The following is a 20,814-nucleotide window of genomic DNA, read 5'->3' on the forward strand; positions in this document are numbered from 1 at the left end:
TAGAGTGGTCATGGTAGATTTCTCTGGTAAGATGACATTTGATAAGAAACCAAAGGAAGTGACAGTGAGCCAGTGGATATTTAGGGTGGAACATTACAGACAGAGAGAAGAGAAAATGCAAAGATCCTGAGATAAAGCATACTTGGCCTGTTGGAGAAGCAGTGAGGAGTTCAGTGTGGCAGGAGTGGAGTTGGTGAGGGTCAGAATGGAAGGTGAGTTCCCAGCGGTGCGGCGGGTGGGCAGATCCAGGAGGAACGTGCAGGCCTTTGCAGGGACCTTGGCTTTTACTCTACGTGAAATGGTAAGCATTGGATGGTTTTGCACAGGACAGTGACGAGATCTACTATTTCTTAAAAGGATTACTGTAGTTGCTGTGTTGAGAAGAAACTATAGTTATACAAAGATGAAAGTAAAAAGACCACTGAGGAGACTTGCAAGAGTCTAGGTAAAGGAAAATGGTGATTTGTTCCTGGTGGGTAGTTGTAGCAGTGGAGGTGGTGAGAAGTGGTAAAATTTTGAATAAGTTTTGAAGGGTGAGTTGATAGGATATACTGATAGATTAAATGTGGGATATGAGAGACAGAGAAAGTTAAGGATGAGTCTGAGTCTGAGATGTTTTGCCTAAAAGCTGGAAGGAAGAAGTAGTCTTTCACCGAAATAGAAAAGGAGGATAGGGCTTTAGGGGTAGAACTGGGGATCAAAGAGTTCAGATTTGAGATTATCAGATTTAAGGTGCTTATTAAATATCCAAGAAGAAATGTTGAGTAGACAGTGAGATACAGAGCAGGAATTAAATAGCAATAATGTAGATGACATTGTCAGATGTTTGCTATTTGGGAAGTCAAAAGAAAAAGTACACAGTAAATAACTCAGAAATATTACAATTAAAATATATAATAAAATTAAATATATATGTATTAAAATAATTCCCTTAATTCATGATATCTTCAAAATATTAAAATAAATATTAACTTTTAAGATTTCTCTATGAAAAGAACTCTGTGGCTTATACAAGGAACCTGTATCAAAAATGTAAAAATCAACCTCCAAAAATTATGGAGGTTAAGAATCTCTACTTAAGAAAATAAAAATGAAACATTTTAGATCCTGAAATTATCAGCTCACTAGCATTTCTAACTCCTTATTTAAAAGAAAAAAAAAAACCTTACATAAATGAATATGCTGCTTTGTAAGTTAGTAGTGCATAAACCAAATTAAACCTCCAAGTCAGAAATTGTTCCCCCTATTGGGAACATGTATAGGATTTTACCTGAAAATTTCCAGAAAGTCAGATAGTCAGCTCTACAAAATTCAACTGAGGGCAATTAAAGATAAATATGTTTCTTTTAAACTTGAAAGAAACTAATGTTAGAACTACCTTGAATGTCTCTCCAAAGTTCTACTGAGTAATATTTGTAGAAAAGGGATACGAATTTTTTCCTTAAAGGAAACATTGTAAAATAATTATGGGGATATCCCTGAGATTTCTTTGCTACTGAAAAGGAAGAGAAATTTAAGAAAGAAATATCAAGTTGCTGGCCCTCTGTACAAATAATCAAGTATGTCAGAAAGGACCAAGAACATGGAAACATGATCTTTTTAAATGAAGGGTTCTTTTTGGAGATAGGGTTAGAAAATAGATTTAAATCGATTAAGGATGGAGGTTTAAAAAAACTTTAACATGTAGAATGAATTACCTGAATTGCCTGTTAAAGTTATGCGCAAGCCCTTCTCCCATAGCAACCACTGAAATCAGTGCAGAGAGAATGAGCGGTCTCTGCTTCCTGATATGAATCTTTTCCCCTAAATAGTCCAATGCAATTGCCAATACTTGTTTAGCTGCAGACCAAACATGCAGGCAAACATAAGTAATTGCCTGTGTGTCTTTCATTCATGCTTGCATATATATGTTTATCTTAGAACTGCCTATAATTTATCTTCAGGAAAATATTTAGAAAGCAAGTTAGCACTAACTAGGAACAAGTCTATACTTATGGATAAAATATGTAACTCATCCTCTGCCCAAAGAAGCAAGCATCCCAACATGTTATACACAATGACTTATTTTAGGGCTCACTTTACATAAATATCACTGTGCTCCTGCAATGTAAATGTAGACATCTATTGAATCAGATGGACATAAATTTAACATTATTTTGAGTAACCCAATGAAATTTCATTGTTTCCTAAAGACAACGAATATGCCATTATTTACCACGTAGGAATAGACATATACTTGTATATCTAGTGAATGAATATATTTCACAAATTCTTTTGAGACCCACAGGAAAATGCTCTTAGAAAAATCTTGGAAAGTTACAATTATGAAAGAAATGCCTATATCCTTTCCATCTCATCTTTATCAGGAGTTAATCTAAACAGAGCTGTATAAGATTTCAAGTGGAATCAAGAATGCTGTATGGTTTCCTCTAATTATATCATTACTTTGCCTAGATATTTGAGAAATTTTTGCTAACTCATAGCACACTCTGAATTCACCTTCCTGATCTCCACTTTAACTAAGCAGAATCAGTAGAGTCATTCTAGATGGAAGTGGTATTTTGCAGTTGCAAGAGGTTAGATAGAGGATCATTTTCATGTGTAAACACTGAGGCGCATCCCCACACTGTCCTGTAATCTGCAGATTGGCATATGATAGAAGTATGATGTATGGAGCATAACTAGTTAGTAAATAATAATACTGTTGAATTTTTCAAAATGACTGTACTTGAGGAGTTGGCTTCAAATTAAGGAAAATGCTTATCTTTGCCAAATGACAATTTGATGGAAAAAAAAAAAAACTGAAAGGAGGTAGGTAGGTGGAGAGCAGATGAGAAAACAGGTATTTACTACTCTATTTGATGCCACAATAAACCTTTTGTTGTAAGTGTAATGATGAACTCAGCAAAATTACCAATACTCAGTCAGTCGCTGATCCAGCCATTTTAAGTGGTTCTGAACTATTTTAAGAAAGATGATGGAGTGTTAATCTGATTATGAGAAATTTGTTCTTCTTGAGTTGACTTAATTAAAAATCGTTTTGGCAACAAACATCTCAACTTCAATAACATCACACAGGTAAAAAAAAATTCTTCTGGCATGTTTGAAAAAGCTTCTACTTGCAACCACACACGGCTAGTATAAGGATAAAGAAATCACTCTCAGCATGTCATATTCTGTCATCCCATGCCAACCTCACAGCATTTGTTTTCATTCTTTTCTACTGCTTACTTCACCTCAGGAGCCTTTAAACTCTTCTAATTTTGAAAATCAAAACAAAATAACCCATGGAATTATTTTGTTTTCCAATGAGTATCAGGCAATCAAGGACTCCTGATGACTAAAGTAGAGAGAGCATGGAGAGGTGTGATGTTGGGTGGTTTCAGTAACCAGAAGAAGCTTGGAAGAGGGTGTAGAATTAACATCTGGCAAGGAGAGCTGGATGGACCAGAAGGACAATAGACATACAAGGATACTCAGATGTGAAGTAAACCCTTAGTCCCAAGAGTATAATCAGTGTTTTTAAAGTTAAAACCATGACTCCCGGCACTGTTTGAAAACCTGAACTTACTCTCTACCAGTTGTCATCTGACTTTTTAAAATTACAGGACACGGTTGTCCCTATATCTCATCTCTGTCCTTTTCACTTCTGTTTTCCCTCAGTTCTCATCCACATGCTGAACTAAAGCACAAATGCTTCCCTTTTCCTCCCCATTTTTTCTTTGAAATCTATTAATAGTGCAGATTTTAAGGTGTATATCACGTATTTCAGAGAGAGCAACAAAAGCAAAAGAAGCAACACCAATGGCTCCCCTATGAGCTATCACCTCATAACTAGTGTAATAACTTCTTTAAAAAAATGGTAAAGCTGATTTTCCCAAAGTGCATTTAGCTATGTCATCTGCATGGAAGACATAATTGAGTTACCTTGGTTTTACAGAAACTTCTGTTTATTGAATAAGACATTTACTTCTACCAATTTTCTGAATGAAATTATGATTTTCATTGTGTTTGTATGGAGGATTCTTATCTTCCTAGAGCTGAATACAATAATTTATATATCAATTAATAGAACATATGATCCAAGTTTAACCTTTTGTGCTCCCCTTATGACAAACAAAGTTGAAAATATTAAACCCACACTAAATATAAAGATTTACAGAGAACACTATTTATTGAACATTTCCCATATACCAGATATTGTGCCAAGTGCTTTAAATGGGCTGTGTCATTTATTCCTGACAGTGGCCATGAGGGGGATTCAATTCACAGGTGGGAAGACTGACACCCAGTGGGGTAAAGAACTTGTCAAAAGTGAACCACTAGTAAGTAGTAAAATTAAGATTTGAATAAAAGTCTGATATCAAAAACTGTGCTTTGGGGCTTCCCTGGCGGCGCAGTGGTTGAGAATCTGCCTGCCAATGCATGGGACACGGGTTCGAGCCCTGGTCTGGGAAGATCCCACATGCCGCGGAGCAACTAGGCGCGTGAGCCACAACTACTGAGCCTGCGCGTCTGGAGCCTATGCTCCGCAACAAGAGAGGCCGCGATAGTGAGAGGCCCGTGCACCGTGATGAAGAGTGGCCCCCACTTGCCGCAACTAGAGAAAGCCCTCGCACAGAAACAAAGACCCAACACAGCCAAAAATAAATAAATAAATAAATGAATTTGAAGGAAAAAAAAAAAGAATGTGATCTTTCCATTAAAACAAAACAAAACAAAAATCAAAACTGTGATTTGAACAACTACATTAAATTATTTTCAATAAAGAGACTGAGGAGATTTTAAATGTGGAAGAATCCTACTGTATTATATAAAATAAAACATTAAGAAGGAAGAATGTTACCTGCCTGGCTTGAATCTCTACCTGCTACTTTAAAAAGGATGCTTTTCATTCATTTTGCTATTTCACTGAATCTAAAACTATTCTCCAACTTTAACAATAACGATTTACTTGTAATCTTGTATTGAATTCATATTATCCTTGAATTGAGAAGAATTGTCAACTTTAGTCTACCATTCTGTTCCTGACTGTTCATCATCTCCATCCCAAATTGGTCTATTAATTAATTTACCTTAATCTCAGAAGATAGGCCCTACTTATGCCATTCCTGTGCTATTTTTGAAATATATTTTATTTTTAAATGTGCTATATTTAAAATATATTTTAAGTATATTTAAATAGCAAAAAACACATTTTTGTTATTGATATATAAATTTTCCACAATTCAATTACACAAGGAATCCCTAATTTACAAATTATTTTTCTTCTGAAAAGTTCATTTGTGGGTCAGTGAAACGTGGAACATATTATCCTTACAAACAAAGTTGCAAATGAGAATTTGGTCCTCAGGCCAGTCATCAAAGCCTTAAAAGTCCATAATGAAAGCTGAACTACAGTCCTTGTGATACGTATTACTGAGTTCCCAGTCTTCAGAGCAGGTTATTAGTGATTCAGAAATTTAAGGTAGAGTAGAAAGACAGATTCAATTAAATGCAAATATTTAATAGAAGTTATGCATTTACAATAAGAAATAATACATAAAGAACAACCTATAATAATATTTTACTTCCTCTTGTTATAAAACTGTGCTCAGTAAGCGAGATATAATTGCTGAGTCGCTAAAATGTAGACCTCTGTTTTTGATGTAACACCCCTGAAGGAGATGGATTAGAGAGAAGCACTTGGAATAACAAGAATTGAGGGATGAATTTAGTGAGAAGACTGCCCCTCACCCCGCCCTTCACCCTGTGACCAGTGTGGTACGCATGCTCAATTCCACAGCTCCCTTACACTGTACGTACCAAAGGTCCACACAGTGGAGTGTGCCATTCCCAGGAAGAGGACAAAGCAACTTTGTGAAAGAAAACATTCTTACATTTTATATACATATATATTTCGACGTGAGATAGAAAGGAGTTAAGCTCTCTTGACCTTTCATACCCAACAGAAAGGACTTAAGCTCTCTTGACCTTTTCATACCCAACTGAACCTGGAATCCTCATTTAGTCCAAATGGTTTTCTGACATATATAGTATTTGGGGTATTGAGGGGACAGTGGATGATTACTGTGGTGTTCTTTTTTTAAGTAACTCTTTGTCAATATATACCTAAAATGCACAAATCATAAGTGTACTGCTATGATATGTGAATTTTTACAGAGTGAACGCGCCCAGATCTATAACAGAACATCACAGCAGCTCAAAAGTCTCCTCAGGTGCCTGCCCGCTTATCATCCACCTCCCCAAAGGTAAAGACTCTCCTGACTTCCATCAACATAGCTTCGTTTTGCCTACTTTTGAACTTTATATAAATGGAATCACACAGTCCATGCTCATTTTTGTGTCAGATTCTCAACATTGTTTTGTGAGATTTCTTCCAAGTTGTTCAAAGTACTTTGTTCATTTTAGTGACTGCATATTATTCCATTGTGTAAATATGTCAAAATTTATTCATTTATTATAATGCTAATGGAAACTTATGATGTTTTCATTTTGGGGTTTTTAGAAGTGTTGCTGCTCTAAACACTTTCGTACGTGTCTTTTTAGTATATATCTAGAAATGGGATTACTGTGTTATAGGATAAGTGCATATTGATTTCCAAAGTGATTGTTCCAATTTACACTCCTGCCAGCAGGTCATGACTGTTCCAGTTGCTTCATATAACTCACCAATGTTCATTATTATTTTCTTTAATTTTAGTTATTCTGGAGATGCAATAATATCGCTGTGATTTTAATTTGCATTTCCTTGATTACCAGGGAGATGGATCATCTTTTCACATACTTATTAGTCAGTGGGGAATCATCTTTTGTGAAGCACCTTTTAAGTCTTTTGCCCATTTTTAAATTGAATTATCTATTTTTGTTATTGATTTTTAATCTTTCTTTATGTATTTTTTATACGAGTCCTTTGTCAGTCCTTTTCCAGAAAAATGTATTATGAATACCTTCTCCCACTCCGTGGCTTGTCTTTTCCACTTTCTTATTGGCATCTTTGATAAACAGAAGTTATCAATATTAGTCAAGTCCAATTTATCAATCTTTTCTTTTATGGTTAATGCTTTTTTGTGTGTCTGCTTAGTAACTTTTTGCCCACCCTCATGATGGTGAAGATAATCTCTCATGTTATCATCTAAAAGATTTATGGTTTCCTTTCACATGTATATCTACTTGGAATTAATGTTTATGTATGGTTACACTTTGTTTTTTCCATGGGGCTATCTAGTAAACCCAGTACCATTTATTGAAAAGACTATTCATGTCCTCATGGAGTGTTCTTTTTGTGTATTTGCTTTTGTCATTGTTGGACACATTACAGTTTACATGTGCCCAATTAAAAGGATTTATGAATTCATTTTCTTAAAGAGTAAAATAGTATAGTATTTCATAATAAGATGTAGATTATCAGAACTTTTGGTATTTATAGATGTTCACTGGTTATTTCATGGCAAAGAAGCTAAAGTGAGTTCCAAATTTATATTACAGAAAAGATGAGTTCCAAATAGCTTTTCTTTTTCTGTGATGACCACTGGCTGGCAGGGGTATACTTCATGAAGTTATTTTCAATTAAAAAAACAATTAATCTTTCTTTTCAAAAGGAAGGTTAAGTTAAACAAAAAATCGAGTAAGCCAATGCTTTTCAAGCAAAAGTACCAAAAATAGCAAATGGATATGTATACTAGGAAATACTTCATGTCATATGATTTTGCTGCTGAAAATAGGTTACAGATTTCACATTTTTTTTTTAGACAGAAATTGCTACCTTACAAAGTTCTTCTTTTTTTTTTAATTATTATTTATTTATTTATTTTTGGCTGTGTTGGGTCTTCGTTTCTGTGCGAGGGCTTCCTCTAGCTGTGGCAAGTGGGGGCCACTCTTCATCGTGGTGCGCGGGCCTCACTATCGTGGCCTTTCGTTGCGGAGCACAGGCTCCAGATGCGCAGGCTCAGTCAGTAATTGTGGCTCACGGGCCCAGCTGTTCTGCGGCATGTGGGATCTTCCCAGACCAGGGCTCGAACCCGTGTCCCCTGCATTAGCAGACAGATTCTCAACCACTGCGCCACCAGGGAAGCCCAGATTTCACATTTTTAAAAGTGAAAAACTTGGCAAGAGAATTTTCTAACCTGTTTTAAAATATTATAAGCAAATAATTTTAGTTAATTTTGAACACATTTATTACAAATACAAAAATATAATATCTTCTGATTAGTTTCCGTAATAACTGATTAACAAACCTTAGGACGTATAAAATTTGCTTCTTGAACTTCAGCAAGTCTTTGTATAATGGATGGCTAGGAATAAAACTCTAAGTATCATTACTCAGTAAGTTTAGCCAAGATTTATATATCTTTTGAGATATCTTTGTTAACTATAGTGATTAAACCCAAGGATCAAAATAAACTAAACTCAACAAGATTTTCTAATCTCTGTATGATAAATTGTTAAACCAAGATTTAAAAAACAAAGTGGCATTCAATCACATCACTCTAAAGTTGTCATCAGTATAACTTTTAATGAAGGTCTATTACTTTTCTATTGATACACAGCAAATTACCACAAATTTAGTGGCTTGAAACAACACTCATGTGTTAGTACTCAGTTCTGCAGGTCAGAAGTCCAGCACAACGTGGCTGAGTTCATGCTCAGGGTATCACACAGTTGATAGCAAGATGCTGGCTGCACTAAGGGTTGCTCTCAGCTCTAGAGGCAGCCTGCATTCCTTGTCGTGTGGCCTCATCCATCTAGAAGCCAGAAACAGTGCAATGAATCTTCTCATGCTTTGAGTCTCTGACTTTCTCTTTGATCCCTGCTTTTAAAGGGCTCATGTGATTAGTTTGGGCCCACCCAAAGAATCTCTCTATTTTAAGGTAAACCGATTCTAGATCTTAATTACATTTGCAAAATACCTTCACAGCAATACCTAGATTAGCCCTTGGTTGAATGCAATAAATGGGAGTCCCTGGTACACTAGGGGCTAGGATACTTTGTAGGGCCACCTTAGAATTCTGCCTACCACAGGGCCAAAAAGTTATGTGCATATCTTGATTATTACAGAATAATGATGGGGTTTTTTTGCAGTTGGAAAAGAGGAACTGTTTTGAATTTATTTTTTATTGAAGTGTAGTTGATGTACAATGTTGTGTTACTTTCTGGTATACAGCAAAGTGATTCAATTATATATATAATAGAATATATATATATTCTATTAACTGTTCTTTTCCATTATGGTTTATCATAGGATATTGAATATAGTTCCCTTTGCTATATAGTAGGACTTTGTTGTTTATCCATTTTATAATTATTTGCATCTGCTAATCCCAAACTCCCAATCCATCCCTCCCCAACCTCTCCTCTTCCTTAGCAACCATAAGTCTGTTCTCTATGTCTGTGAGTCTATTTCGTTAATAAGTTCATTTGTGTCATATTTTAGCTTCCACATATAAGTGATATCATATGGTATTTGTCTTTCTCTTTCTGACTTCACTTAGTATGATAAACTCTAGTTCTATCCATGTTGCTGCAAATGGCATTATTTCTTTCTTTTTAATGGATGAATAGTATTCCATTGTGTGTGTGTATATATATATATATATATATATATATATATATATATATATATATATATCACATGTTCTTTATCCCAGAATAGTGATTTTGATGTATGTAAGATAAGAAATAAATCTTATGAGCTAAATACAAAATCATTTATAAATTATCAGTGTTCCATTTATTATTCAAACATTGTCAGCCCATCAGTAGAACATCAAAAGGTGGGCAAAAAAAGATTTAGTTGTCTTTGATTTTCTTGTGCCAAATTTCAATAATATAAAAACAATGATTTCATTTACATTAAAAAATTTTAATTGTGAAGATTTAATTGTCTACCGGGGACAATTTGATTTAACAATTTGTAATACTAATTTATAACTTTTACATGTTTAAATATAGGGTATATGGACTGGCCTTATATATATGGTATATAAGGATGGGTTTGTTCTTTTCCCACTAAATAGGACTCTCTCTTTTTTTTAAAGCTAAGTGATGAAGGTGCTTACTAATATTAGCACATGTTGGGCTGTTTTGTAAGACAATCTGTTTCCCGCTATTCCTTGATTCCCTGAGCTAACTTACAGGGTCTCTTATGCTAAGCAATCCTACAGCAACTCCTGGTCACTGTCTCCTAAGTTACACCCCAGAACCTCCCTATTCTGAACTACAGAATAAATAAAATGCTCTTGCTACAAATTAGTTTTCCAACTAATTTCCCACCCATGGTTTAGATGATATGGGCAAGGTCTTTGTACAAGAACAATCCAGTTGATGTAATTTTTACTAGCTTATTGTACTGGTCATTTTACCCTTCTCAGAAGATTTTCTATGATAAAAAAGAAAAGTTTCTGTGGGACCGGGTAAAGTTCTACCTGGTAGCATCATCATGAAGTGATGTCAATATGTTAGGCAGTCTGAGAGGTCATATGAGGCAGGGTCTCTGCCACAGATTCACCAGAGGTGGCTTCCCTAAGATATCCTTTTATTTCCTCCCAGATAATCTATCAGCAGGAGCAGTAATTGTGATTTGTATGGATGGGTTCCTTTTATGTTCTTGACTATATTCAAGTAACTCATCCAGACACACCATATTAACCATATGTCAAATCGTAACTGCATAGTATTCATAAAATTCATAGTATTCAAGTATGCAAGTATGTAATTATTCAATTACAGTCCTATGTTCTTTATTTGAGACATTAGAGCTGTATATTTGGGTCACCCAGACTTCTGAAACCAGTTAATGTAACATACTCTGACTAAAAAAAAGCACATATGGTGGCATAAGACTGGATAAAGGGCACATAATCACCAGAAAGTTCAAAGCTTCCAAGACCTGCTGATAATTCAAGCTGATGACTATGAGATGGCATTGTTTTCAAATCTTGACAGAAATCCTGACTGTTGAGTGCTCAAGGTACAACTAATCCACAGCTAAACCTCTGGTGTATTTCTTTTTTTCAGCAGCTCCCTAGAAACCTGCTAAGTCTTGGTGGTTTTTTGCTCACTCTGAGACTCCACAAATCTCAACATCTCTGTGGCTATAATAGGCTGGTACTCAGACTAGAACCTCTCTGTTCACCGTCCAATACATTAATGTGATGCCTCAGACCAGTTAGTAGATTTCTCATCTTCAAATACATAGAGCATTTCTTGATCGGTTATACCTATTTAACTAAATCCCATCTCTGCCTGAATGAAGGCAATTCCTAATCTTGATTACCTTTTCAAAATACAGTTACCTGGAGGAAGAGAAAGGAAATTATACCAACAAAGATCTTACGTTTGTCCTAATGGCCTTATGGTGAGAACCTGAGAGGTATTTAAATTTAATACCCATTGGGAATTCACAGAAGAGACCTGAATTTAGTGCAAGGATCTTTAATTCATGGAACTATTTGATGGTCCATAAACAAGTATATGTCTCTCTGCTCTCCTGTTACCTGGCAGGGGAGGGGACTGCACTTTTCTTTAATTTTATTTCCCAAATTGTATATTATCACTCTCCGAGGCTGAATCCAAGAAATAATATCCCAGTATATGGGGAAAATAAGCAACTGAATTTCCTTTTTCAGGGGTATACTCATAACCTAGCTAACTGTGAGGACTGAACAAATTCTGAAAGCATTTAAACCTTACTGTATCTTAAGTCCAGGAAAGAAAAGGTGGAAAAAGAGATGTGTTTGTATCACTAAACTGTCTTCCATTTTAGCTAGCCAGCGTATTGGGATATGCCATTCTCAAATGTTGCCATAATGGCTTACATTTTAATGTGTACCTGGGTAATGTAGAAGGAAAGAAGGAAAATCATCCTATACACCAGCACTACTCAGTAGAACTTCCTGAGATGATGGACATGTTCTACATCTGTATTCAATATGGTAGCCACTAGCCAAACATGACTGTTGGGCACCTGAAATATGGTTAGTGTAACTGAGGGACAAAATTTTTATTTTCTTTAACTGCAGTTAACTTAAACTTGTATTCAAATGTCCACATATGGTTAGTGGCTACCATATTAGACAGCACAGCTATTGACACAAAACGGCAACACTCCATTCTGAAGTTTGGTTCAGAAAGATACATATTCAGAGATACCAAAAATTGGGGGCTGATTAATTTCAAATTCTTACTCTATATTCTAATTTCCAGTAGAGAACTAATCCTTGTGTTGCAATTTCAATATGGCTCTTCAATTCATCCTAGTTAATGATTAATAGCACCTAGACTATACTTCCCTAATAGAGTGTAAAAGCTCCCAAAGAAAAATGTGATCTTAAAATGTACCTCTAATGTACCGTAATCCACCTTAGACATTTAAATATTTATTACAACAATTTGCTTGAGAAGAACATGATGTATGCCTTTAACAGATAAGGATAATTTAGACCAGCAAAATGTCTAAATGTGCACATTATAAAAATAGGAAAATGATTTACAGCACACAGTGCGTACTCTTTCTTTCTTTCTGGAGTCTGTGTGTGTGTGTATGTGTGTGTGTGTGTGTATGTGTGTGGTTATTAACTGTGTGGATCCAGGGCAGCAGACACTCACTTTCCAGAGCACCCCCAGATTTTTATCTTTTACTTAGCTTTGGCAAACGTACGTGACGATACTGGTGCTTAAAGTGACCACTAAACAAATAAGCGCTTTACAGCAACCTCAGACTTCTGAAATGATCTTGAACAAAATCAGGAATGCACTGTAAGTGAAATTAATGAAATGAACAGTAGTTATAAAGTCTATTTATTATAATTCAAATTGTAACTTGTGACCTCTCCTATCTAAGGGTCATCTTTCTGTAGTATAGTAAGAAGTAAAAAAAGCATATTTCACACATGCCTTTCAAACCAAGTGGCAGTTGCTTCTCCACACTGCCTTCTTCTCCCTGCCACTCTCAGGGCTGTCTGGGGTGCTTCACTGTGATTAACGTCTCAAAACACCAGTGCCACTATCCTCCCATTATTACTGACTCGTATAGGGAAAGTCCCACTTCTCTTTGCTGCCCTCTGCCATGATTTCTCAGAACTGAACCAAGAACAAAGGTTACAGACGCAGTGAAAGTTTCATGCTCATCAGAGGGAATTTTAATCTGAAATACTGATATGGGAGATGGACAGGAAACCCAAGACTGGACGCTGATGTTCAAGAAAACGTGTTCTAACCTCTAAAAGATGCTGCATGCGCTGACTGTCTTGCTAGCCTTGTTTTCATCTGGAATACAATCCTTACCTTTTCAACGAGAGTGGCTCCTTAAAAAATTCACCCCTAAATTCAGGGTTGGTCTCAGGCTCTAAAGTCTGTTTTCTTTCTTCAGTAGGGCAATTCTCAGGTCTCAGTAACCTACAAGGTCACATTTATTTCCCCATGTCCAAGATACTCGGAATAGTACAGGATGGCTTTTTGTATGTCAAATCAGGGTCCCTTTGTGATTCTACTTCCAGCGTGACTGACCTTCCCTGTTTTACTGGGACAGATCCCGTTCTTTTACTGGGTTTTTTTCCCCATACTATTTTCTCAAGTGAAAATGAAAAGAACAAATTTCTACATTTGACAGCATTTTTCTGATAGTATTATGGTTTGATTTTCTGAAATCTCCTGATAATCCTCAAATCCATCCTAGTTTACAACTGGAGAATAGAAATGAGCCATGGGATAACAAAGAAACAAAAAAAAGTCTGACAGCAATAACAAGTGACAGGTCAAAGAAAAAAGACATAGGAGCAATGAGAACAACATAGATGTCTGCCAGAATTTTTGGCAAAAAGCAAGATACGGCTTACACATAGTATCAAGTCAAGGATGGGGGAGGAGAAGGAATGTTTCCATACTGTAGTACAGAACTGGTATAAAATAATTACCCTGAGTCATCAAGTAAATGCTTAACTACATTTAATCTACTGTCTTTATTAAGGCAGGGAAGGATATAATAAACTTAATGAAGCTATCTATATATATTTTATATTCCTACCTCTCATCTTCTGAATAATTTGGTTGTTTCTGAATTAGTTTATGTGATTACATCACAGTATTAGCTGGGTAACTTCTGAACTAGTTAAGGTGTTGTCTTTTTCTTACTCTGACTCATGCTGACATTCAAATGATCCTTTTAAGAAGTAAGATTCACTTATTCTTCTTGAAATATATTTGTCTACCAAATTACTATTTAGTAGTATTAAATACATAATTCAGTTACTGAATTGCTATTAGTAATTTGTAAATTTAGAATGTGTAAATATTTGCTAGTTTAATATCTTTCCATGAAGTTGGTTTTAGTTTAATTCTGTAGTTTTGTCCTCCAGTTCTGGACTTCAATAGTATAACAAACATCGTATCATTTATCACACTCTCAGCATGCTCCAGACTACACATGTAATTGAAATGGAAAGCAGCTATTGGCTGTAAAGTCTTCTGGTGTATTAAAAAGCAGACTACTAGCTATATCTTAAACCTGTCACTAATTATCTGACATGGAAATTATTTAGTTTCCCTGTGTCTCAGTTTGCTCAACTGGAAAAACAGAAAAATTTTCTCTCAATCTCGATGTTGGTATAAAAATGTATGTGAAAGAGCTGTATTTGAAACTGACAGAAAATAAATGGTCGTTTTTATTAGTTTCATAGTGGCAGGAATATAGTTGTTACCTAATGAGAAAAAAGTTTTCCCCATCATTTTCCTACCCCAATTCTTTTCTTATTATAAGAATGGGCTAAAATATGGCTTTGGAAACCTGATTGATGACTTTGAACGTACGCTTTTAGAGAACTGCAGTGACTGCTAATGGCATCATCAGGATTATCTAATCCATATGAACTAATGGAAAAGAATTCCCTATCTACACTAAAGAGAGAATTTTCCCTGAGTCTATCTTTTTTTGGTATATGTTTGAAGTGGGGCATAGTAACAATATTGAAGGACAGAGAATTACTATTTGATGATAATTCTACCATTTATGTAATAACAAATGCAACAATTTTTTTGAGAGCCAGATATTGCTAAATGCTGTGAGGGACACTATTGTGAATACAGAAAGACATATTGATGTAAAACTATCAATAGGAAAATACTAAATGGTAAAATGGAATAAGTTATTTTTCTACTCAAGGGTATTGAGGAAGACTTTGAATTTGAAGAAATATGAGACCTGAGTCTTAAAGACTGAATTGTATTTTAAAACAACAGTGAAGAGATGGTTTCTAGTTATATATTATAGAATTATATAGAACTACATAGAATATATATTACATATTCTATTTGATATATATATATGTAAAAGAATGGAAATAAATAGCATGTTTATGGAGTCATGAGAGATTCAGTGGGTTTGGAAATTCAGCAGGATTATGAAGAAAGGTTGTGGGAGATAGGTTGGCAAGGTGCACTGAGGGAGAAGATAAGATTGTGGAAGTATTCTGAATGCCCTATTTATTTTGGATTTTATTTTATGTGTAATGGAGAAATATTGACACTTTTTAATTGTGGAAGCAAGATTTGTGTGTGACAAGCAGTTTGTATTTTAACAATTCAGTCAGTGCCTGACTGGATGAGGATAGGGAGAGACACAACCATCTGTGAGGAAACAGAGACTAAGATGATTGCTCTTGGTTAATAGGGAAAAGAGAAGATATGATTAAGGGTGTTACAGGGAAATGATCAGTAGAACTTGTTGGTGTATTGGACATAATGTGAAAGAGAAAAGAGAATCAAAGATGACTCTGGGACATAATAGATCACATAGCTGAGGTAAACGGTGATGTCATTTATTGGGATGAAAAAATCCAGAAAGAAGAGTATGCTGTCAGTGTTTCTTGGGTTGTGTTCAAGTGTATCTATCTAGTATGAAGTCTGACTTTTTTTTGGTGGAACTGTTCTGGGTGCTGAAAAAAATAGCCATGATGCGGCTTGGTGATTGGGTTTCTGAAGAACAGTAAAGCTATGGGTTTCAGAGTAAAGAAGTTCAGGGTGTCAGAAGGCTCATAAATATTGAATTCATCAATTTATTTATAAGGAATAGCAGGAGATAGGCTGGAGATGGAGTAATACTTTTTCCTAGGCAACAGTTTTTGAAATTTTCCCCTCTGAGTCCCATCCTCTAAGTTCATATTTCTCAAAGCATGGCTACCTGAGTAGCAGCAACAGCAACTTGGAACTTGTTCAAGGTACATCTTAGATCCCACCCATTACCTACTATATCAGGAATTCGGGGCATTTGAGGGCCAGAGTCTGTTTTGAGAATATCACCAGGTGATTCTGATTCACTCTAAAGAGTCTCAATCTTGATTGCACGTTGGAATCATCAGGGGATCATTAAAATATACTGATAGCTGGACCATGTCCAGTGATTCTGCTATAGACAAGTGTGTGCCCTGGGCAACAGGACTAGGAATTTTGAAAGTTCCCCAGGTGATTCTAATGTGCAACTAGGGCTGAGAACTGTTGTTCCAAAGAGTAATTACAAGGAAATCCTAAGAGGAGTTTTCTTCAACCTTTAAAGTGCAAACCAGCCATCTAGGGTTACTCTTAAAAGTGTGAATTCTGATACAGTAGGTCTGAGGTGGAGCCTGAGAGTCTTCATTTCTAGTCTGCTCCTCTGTGAGCCATGTGTGACCACAGACTACGCTTCAAAAAGCAAAGCTCTAGAGCAGATTTGCCAAGCATATATGACACATCTTCCACAGTGTGAAGAAACAAGGGATTAGTTGGGGACGATTAGTTTGGCATAAGAACTGGTTGCTCAGCAAAAGAGATCAGAAGTGGGAGTAGAAGCCAATAAAATTTACAAACATATTCAATTTTTATAATGTTTTTAGATCCAATTGTCCAAAAATACAAGCACTTTTTAAAAAGACTAGTCTTTTAAATCAAAATATGGGGTCAAGCTAGTCTGAAGGGGTCAAAATTAAATTTTTGCAAGTAGGCTCCAAGAGAATCATTGGATTATCATATTTCTGCCATGTTTTCCTGGAGAGGACGTGGGTTTAAGTTCCTAGTATAACATTGATTGTCCTACTAAATGTTATTCTGGAAGGATTAACCCACATAGGCTCATATTAATCTACTCACAGGCCAATAGGAAAGTATTTGTGTGTTTTCACTTAATAGTAAAAGTCAACTTATAATTTTGGAACTTTAGAACTATGGGGAAAAAGATCCCAAAAGAGGATTACGTAGCCTTTTTGGCCATTTTTGAAGAAATGTGCCTTTGTAGGTTTTTTTTTTATATGCACATTTAATTAAGTACAAATAGTATTACAATTGGTAAATAATCAGTAAGCTGAACTTGGCATGAATTTTTTTTGTTTGCTTTTGGTTTTTTGTTTGTTTTTTTGTCTCTTTTTTAAAATATTTATTTTATTATTTTTTTCTACAGCAGGTTCTTATTAGTTATCTATTTTATACACATTAGTGTATATATGTCAATCCCAACCTCCCAATTCATCCCACCATCACCACCGCTCCCTGCCTCCACTTCCCCCCCTTGGTGTCCATACTTTTGTTCTCTACATCTGTGTCTCTATTTCTGCCTTGCAAACCGGTTCATCTGTACCATTTTTCTAGATTCCACATACATGCGTTAATATATGATATTTGTTTTTCTCTTTCTGACTTACTTCACTCTGTATGAGAGTCTCTAGGTCCATTCACGTCTCTACAAATGACCCAATTTCGTTCCTTTTTATGGCTGAGTAATATTCCATTGTATATATGTACCACATCTTCTTTATCCATTCATCTGTCGATGGGTATTTAGGTTGCTTCCATGACCTGGCTATTGTAAATAGTACTGCAATGAACATTGGGGTGCATGTGCCTTTTTGAATTATGGTTTTCTCTGGGTATCTGCCCAGTACTGGGATCGCTGGGTCATATTGTAGTTCTATTTTTACTTTTTTTAGGACCCTCCATACTGTTCTCCATAGTGGCTGTATCAATTTACATTTCCACAAACAGTGCAAGAGGGTTCCCTTTTTCCACACCCTCTCCAGCATTTGTTGTTTGTAGATTTTCTGATAATGCCCATTCTAACCAGTGTGAGGTGACACCTCATTGTATTTTTGATTTCCATTTCTCTAATAATTAGTGATGTTGAGCAGCTTTACAGGTGCCTCTTGGCCATCTGTATGTCTTCTTAGGAGAAATGTCTATTTAGGTCTTCTGCCCATGTTTTGATTGGGTCGTTAGTTTTTTTTATATTGAACTGCATGATCTGTTTATATATTTTGGAGATTAATCCTTTGTCAGTTGATTCATTTGCAAACATTTTCTCCCACTCTGAGGGGTTGTCTTTTTGTCTTGCTTATAGTTTCCTTTGCTGTGCAAAAGCTTTTAAGTTTCATTAGGTCCCATTTGTTTATTTTTGTCTTTATTTCCATTACTCTAGAAGGTGGGTCAAAAAGGATCTTGCTGAGAGTTATGTCAAAGAGTGTTCTTCCTATGTTCTCCTCTAAGAGTTTGATAGTGTCTGGCCTTACATTTAGGTCTTTAATCCATTTTGAGTTTATTATTGTGTATGGTGTTAGGGAGTGCTCTAGTTTCATTCTTTTACATGTAGCTGTCCCATTTTCCCCGCACAACTTATTGAAGAGACTTTCTTTTCTTCAATACATCCCTGCCTCCTTTGTCATACATTAGTTGACCATAGGTGCATGGGTTTATCTCTAGGCTTTCTATCCTGTTCCATTGATCTATATTTTTGTTTTTGTGCCAGTACCATATTGTCTTGATTACTGTAGCTTTGTAGTATAGTCTGAAGACAGGGAGTCTGATTCCTCCAGCTCCATTTTTTTCCGCCAAGGTAGCTTTGGCTATTCGGATCTTTTGTGTCTCCATACAAATTTCAAGATTTTTTGTTCTAGTTCTGTAAAAAATGCCATTAGAACTTTGATCGGCATTGCATTGAATCTGTAGATTGCTTTAGGTAGAACAGTCATTTTCACAATATTGATTCTTCCAATCAAAGAACATGGTACATCTCTCCATTTGTTTGTGTCATCTTTGATTTCTTTCATCAGTGTCTTATAGTTTTTTGAGTACAGGTCTTTTACCTCCTTAGGTTGGTTTATTGCTGGGTATTTTATTCTTTTTGTTGCAATAGTGAATGGGATTGTTTCCTTAATTCATCTTTCTGATTTTCGTTGTTAGTGTATAGGACTGCAAGAGATTTCTGCGCATTAATTTTGTATCCTGAAACATTACCAAATTCATTGATTAGCTCTAGTAGTTTTCTGGTGGCATCTTTAGGATTATCTATGTATAATATCATATCATCTGCAAACAGTGACAGTTTTACTTCTTCTATGCCAATTTGAAATCCTTTTATTTCTTTTTCTTCTGAATGCTGTGGCTAGGACTTCCAAAACTATGCTGAATAATAGTGGCAAGAGTGGACATCCTTGATTTCTTCCTGATCTTAGAGGAAAGGCTTTCAGTTTTTCAACATTGAGAATGATGTTTCCTGTGGGTTTGTTGGATATGGCTGTTATTATGTTGAGGTAGGTTCCCTCTATGCCTACTTTCTGGAGGGTTTTTATCATAAGTCGTTGTTGAATTTTGTCCAAAGCTCTTTCTGCATCTATTGAGATGATCATGTGGTTTATATTCTTTTTTTTTTTTAACATCTTTATTGGAGTATAATTGCTGTTCAATGTTGTGTTAGTTTATGCTATATAACAAAGTGAATCAGCTATATGTATACATATATCCCCAAATCTCCTCCCTCTTGCATCTCCCTCACACCCTCCTTATCTCACCTCTCTAGATGGTCACAAAACACTTAGCTGATCTCCCTGTGCTATGCAGCTGCATCCCACTAGCTATCTATTTTACATTTGGTAGTGTATATATGTCCATGCCACTCTCTCACTCTGTCCCAGCTTACACTTCCCCCTCCCTGTGGCCTCAAGTTCATTCTCTATATCTGCATATTTATTCGTGCCCTGTCCGTAGGTTCTTCAGAACATTTTTTTTTTAGATTCCATATATATGTGTTAGAACATGGTATTTGTTTTTATCTTTCTGACTTATTTCACTCTGTATGACAGACTCTAGGTCCATCCACCTCACTACAGATAACTCAGTTTCGTTTCTTTTTATGGCTGAGTAATATTCCATTGTATATATGTGCCACATCTTCTTTATCCATTCATCTGTCAGTAGACACTTAGGTTGCTACCATGTCCTGGCTACTGTAAATAGAGCTGCAATGAACAATGCAGTACTTGACTCTTTTTGAATTATGGTATTCTCAAGGTATATGCCCAGAGGTGGGATTGCTGGGTTGTATGGTAGCTCTATTTTTAGTTTTGTAAGGAACCTCCATACTGTTCTCCATAGTGGCTGTATCAATTTACATTCCCACCAACAGTGCAAGAGGGATCCCTTTTCTCCACACCCTCTCCAGCATTTATTGATTGTAGATTTTTTGATGATGGCCATTCTGACTGGTGTGAGGTGATACCTCACTGCACATTTGATTTGCATTTCTCTAATGATTAGTGAGGTTGAGCATCCTTTCATGTGTTTGTTGACAATCTGTATATCTTCTTTGGAGAAATGTCTATTTAGGTCTTCTGCCCATTTTTGGATTGGGTTGTTTGTTTTTTGGATATTGAGCTGTATGAGCCGCTTGTAAATTTTGGAGTTTAATCCTTTGTCAGTTTATTCATTTGCAAATATGTTCTCCCATTCTGAGGGTTGTCTTTTCTATTGTTTATGGTTTCCTTTGCTGTGCAGAAGCTTTTAAGTTTCATTAGGTCCCATTTG

At 35.8% G+C, this 20,814-nt stretch overlaps 1 pseudogene; it reads left to right on the forward strand.

Annotated features, from left to right (window-relative positions):
* Window positions 1-205: 205 nt before the first annotated feature.
* The window catches only part of LOC137763527 (nucleolar protein 10 pseudogene), a 28,821-nt pseudogene continuing 8,212 nt past the window's right edge, over window positions 206-20,814 (forward strand).

The sequence above is a fragment of the Eschrichtius robustus genome, chromosome 4 (assembly GCF_028021215.1).
Source record: "Eschrichtius robustus isolate mEscRob2 chromosome 4, mEscRob2.pri, whole genome shotgun sequence".
Classification (NCBI taxonomy): domain Eukaryota; kingdom Metazoa; phylum Chordata; class Mammalia; order Artiodactyla; family Eschrichtiidae; genus Eschrichtius; species Eschrichtius robustus.